Raw genomic sequence first — 4,800 nt, 5'->3', positions numbered from 1 at the left:
TTATTGGCCAGGTATAGTGGGTCACGCCTGTAATCTCAGCACTTTGGGAAGCTGAGGCAGGTGGATTACCTGAGGTCAGGAGTTCAAGACCAGTCTGGTGAGCGAGCATGGTGAAACCCCATCTCTCCTAAAAAAACAAAAAACAAAAATTAGCTGGGTGTGGGGGCAGGCGCCTGTAATCCCAGCAAAAAAAAAAAAAAAATTTTTTTTTTTTTTTTTAGACAGAGTCTCACTCTGTCACCCAGGCTGGAGTGCAGTGGCACGATCTCGGCTCACTGCAACCTCAGCCTCCTGGGTTCAAAGGATTCTCCTGCCTTAGCCTCCCAAGTAGCTGGGATCAAAGGCGTGAGCCACCATGCCTGGCTACTTTTTGTATTTTTAGTAGAGACAGAGTTTTACCATGCTTGCCAGCTGCTCTGAAACTTCTAATCTCCTGTGATCCACCCACCTCGGCCTCCCAAAATGCTGGGATTACAGGTGTGAGCCACCGCGCCCAGAAGAAACAGCCTTTACTGAGCTCCTCCCAGTTGCCTCATCCAGTGTCAGAATTTTATATCATGATTTCTCCGGTAAGATCAGTTGTACTAGTCTGGTTATACAAATGAGAAAACTGAGGCTGAAAGAAGGATAGTGAGGCCAGGTGCTGCGGCTCACACGTGAAATTCCAGCACTTTCGGAGCCCAAGGCAGAAGCATCACTTGAGGCCGGGAGTTCGAGGCCAGTCTGGGCAACAAAGCGAGGCCCCTGTTTCTAAAAAAAAAAATTAAAATTAGCTGGGTGTGATGGCATATGCCTGTCATCCCAGGGAGGCTGAGGCAAGAGGATCACTTGAGCTTGGGAGGTCGAGGCTGCAGTGAGCCATTTTTGTGCCACTGCATTCCAGCCTGGGTGACAAAGTAAGATCCTGTCTAGAAGAAGAATGAAAAAAAGACAGTGATGATATTCTTTTATTCATTCCACAAACATTTACTGAACATCTGCTATGTTCTCAAGCACTGTTTAGGCACTAGAGATACAGCAATGACCAAAAATAAAGTGCATACTCTCATGGCGCTGATATTCTACAGAAGCAAACAGACAATAAGCAAATAGACACAGAAAACGGCAGGTGGTGATCAGAGTGGTGGGGAAATGTCTAGCAGGGTAAGGGGATAGGGTGACAGAGCTCGCTTTTTTTAATTTTTATTTTACTTATTATTATTACTTTTATTTGGAGATAGAGTTTTGCTGTTTTCACCAAGGCTGGAGTACGATGGCACCATCTCAGCTCACTGCAACGTCTGCCTCCCGGGTTCAAGCGGTTCTCCTGCCTCAAACTCCCAAGTAGCTGGGATTACAAGCGTGAGCCACTATGCCTGGCTAATTTTTGTATCATTAGTGGAGACGGGGTTTCACCATGTTGGCCAGGCTGGTTTCGAACTCCTGACCTCAGGTGATCCACCCGCCTCGGCCTCCCAAAGTGCTGAGATTACAGGCATGAGCCACCAAGCCCAGCCACTCGCTATTTTATTTATTATTTATTGAGACGGAGTCTCGCTTTGTCCCCCAGGCTGGAGTGCAGTGGCGCAATCTCGGCTCACTGCAAGCTCCGCCTCCTGGGTTCACTCCATTCTCCTGCCTCAGGCTCCTGAGTAGCTGGGACTACAGGCGCCCGCCACCACGCCCAGCTAATATTTTGTATTTTTAGTAGAGACGAGGTTTCACCGTGTTAGCCAGGATGGTCTCGATCTCCTGATCTCGTGATCCACCCGCTTTGGCATCCCAAAGTGCTGGGATTACAGGCGTGAGCCACCGCGCCCGGCCACCACTCGCTATTTTAAACTGGGTGGTCAGGGAAGGCCCCACTGAGTGCTGGTCACTCAGTGAGTTTTTGGTATTGACATTTGATCAGATGACAGAGTGAAGGGAGGCGATGAGCCATGGAAACATGTGAAGAGGAGATCCAGGCTAGGGGATCAGCAAGCACGAAGTCTTTGTGGTGGTAGCATGATCCATGTGTGCAGCAAGACATCTGTATGCCCAAATCCAATAATATCCAAGGGAAGAGGAGTATGTGAGACAGGGTCAGAGGGACCAAAGGGGCTGGATTACAGGGATTTGTAAAGCAGGGTGAGAACTTTGACTTTTACTCTGAAATGGAAGTCATGGGAGAGTTTCATGCAGGAGAATGGTATTGTCAAAGAATCACTGACTTAGAATATTGAATAATTTTTCGTGATGAGTACACCTAAAAGCCCAGATTTCACCACCATGCAATCAACATATGCGTGTAGAAATAGGGACCTGTACCTCCTAAATATATAAAAATTTAAGAAAAAAGAATCACCTTTTTTGTAATAAAAATTGTAACACGAGTTCGATTTCCCTAAGTGGATGGGCTGTTTTAACCGGAATATGGTACTATCCGTTTCTGAGTCTGTCTCCGTTTCCCCAACCATAAAACACAAGTGCAGAAATTGGTTATGTCTAGTGTTTAAACTCCATCGCGACAGGATGTCTGTCGTCACCAGCACCGAGACAGTCCCTGGGACTCAGTAGACGCTCAATAAACGTTTGAATGAATGTGGAGCTCCATCGGCCTACGCAATTCCATTAAAGAACAGCAGGTGTCGCACCAGCCCTATAGCCGCCTGCTCAGAGCCTTTGGGGCCAGGGTGAATCAGACTCTAACAGGAACCCACTCACCACTCCTCCGCAGAAGGAGAATTCGGAATTTTCCGAGAAGGCGCTTCTGAATGCCGAATCATGAATCTCTCCTCTTAAAAAGCTGACTTTTCATTTTGGAAAAAGGGAGTCCTGGGCCCTTTAACAGCTTGCCAGGTGCTCAGGCGCTGCTTCCCAGAATGCGTGGCGCTATGTAAATGAGACGGTTTTGGGAGCGAGGATGATTCATACTATAGGAAGTGAAGACAACATTTTACAAGGACATCCTTCGTGATACATGAGTGGGGAGAATTTATAGCCCTTGAAGTCAACCATCTCACACCTTTCCAAAGGACGCGACCATAACTCTAAAAGGTAAGCATTTATGAACTTTATATAGCTGCGCGGGAGAACGGTTGTCTTGCCCGGATGATCCTCAGTGGTCTGGGGTGCAGGCTTCAAACCTGTAGCTGTCTAGCGACAGAGTGGTTCAATTCCACCTTTCGGGCGATGGTAGTAAGCGTCTTAAACTTTACTTTATCGAACCGCACTTGTTTTGATTGTTGCTCGGGAGGCGCTTATCCAGCCTGCACCTGGGGAGGTCGCTACGCTCCGATACTCGAATCTGTGACTGTTGTTACTTATTTCCTCCTCCGGAGTATCAAAAACCACTCCAAAAGATGGAGAAAAATGTCATCTACACAGTTCTGGGATGTTGGCAGTTTGGAAATTATCCTAGATCTCTCCTCTTCAATTGCTTACTCATTCAGTCATTTGCTCACTCATTTATTTAATCACGCATGCAGTGATTAATCAGTCAAATACTTGCCCATTTGTTCTTCTGTCATTCACTCAACAAATAAGCATTTGCTGAGGACGCAGCGGTGGTGACAGCCCTGGCCTTGGTCTCCTGGTGCAGTCAGCCCAGTGGGGGAGACAAACATTAAGCCATCATGTAATTACACACTTAATTAACAACTACAAAGGGGATAACGGCTGCAAAGGAAATAGAACAGTGAGACCCTCTCATAAGGAGAGCTGAGCTGGTAGGGTGTCACGGGAACATTAGGGCAGACACTTGAAGGATGAGAGGGGGGGATATTATGGGATATCGAGGGATCAGGGTGACCCCAATAAAGATGATGGGGGTAATGATAATTGCACCGTCACTCTGCACTTAGCGCTGGCAGGCACAAGCCTTGCAACTCCTCTTAACAGCCCCCATTCTACAGATGAGGAAATGGAGGCTCAGGGAGACGAAGTCTCTTGTCCAAGGCAACCCAGCCTTTTTTCTTTCTTTCTTTCTTCTTTCTTTCTTTCTTTTCTTTCTTCTTTCTTTCGTCTTTCTTTCTTCTTTCTTTCTTCCTTTCTTCTTTCTTTCTTTCTTTCTTTCTTCTTTCTTTCTCTTTTTTTTAAATTTTACTTTAAAAACTGCTCCTTGTAGAGCAGGGTTAACTCATAGGCAGTATGTTTTTTCTTTTCTTTTCTTTTCCTTTCTTTTCTTTTCTTTTCTTTTCTTTTCTTTTCTTTTCTTTTCTTTTGAGACAGGGTCTTACTCTGTCACTGAAACTGGAGTGCAGCGTTATGATCATAGCTCACTGAAGCCTCAAACTCCCAGGCTCAAGCAATCCTCCCACCTCATCCTCCTGAGTGCTGGGACAACAGGTGCGTGCCACCACTCCCAGCCTCACTCAGACCACTTGGCCCATGCTATTTTTTACTGCCCTGTATTTTCCTTCCCAAGCGGGATGCTCACCAAGCCCCAACTGTCCTGCCTCCAGAATGTCTCCTGAATCCTTCCCCTCCTCTCTGTCCCATGTCCCTGGCCCTGTTGTGGGCTCCTCCTCACCCCATCCTGCAGAGTCCCCACCCCACTTCCTCCCTGGTCTCCTGCTCAGTCTCACTCCTCTCCCTTCCAGTCACCCTCAGTCTGGGGCCAGAGGGGTCTTTCCTAAATCACAAACCTGCCCCTGCCTCTCTCGTGTTCAAAACCTGCAATAGCTCCCCAGTGCCCTGAAGAAAAGATCTAAACTCCTTAGCCTGGGAATTTCATTATAATACCTGCAGAATCTGGTCTCTACTAACCCCTCTCTCCACACCTGTGGTTCCAGTCTCCACGAATCTCTAAGCTTTCTTTCTTTCTTTTCCTTTCTTTCT

General features: G+C 47.0%; 1 non-coding gene across 1 annotated transcript; it reads left to right on the top strand.

Moving 5' to 3' along the window:
- The first annotated feature begins 3,066 nt into the window (after positions 1-3,066).
- On the top strand, positions 3,067-3,153 carry TRNASTOP-UCA (transfer RNA opal suppressor (anticodon UCA)). Its single transcript has one exon. It is a non-coding gene; the product is annotated as a tRNA-Sec (tRNA).
- The last annotated feature ends 1,647 nt before the right edge of the window (positions 3,154-4,800 follow it).

Source organism: Hylobates moloch, unplaced genomic scaffold (assembly GCF_009828535.3).
Source record: "Hylobates moloch isolate HMO894 unplaced genomic scaffold, HMol_V3 SCAFFOLD_15, whole genome shotgun sequence".
In the NCBI taxonomy this organism is placed as follows: Eukaryota; Metazoa; Chordata; class Mammalia; order Primates; family Hylobatidae; genus Hylobates; species Hylobates moloch.
Note: the sequence above shows the minus strand (reverse complement) of the source record. Positions and strands in the feature narration are given on the sequence as shown.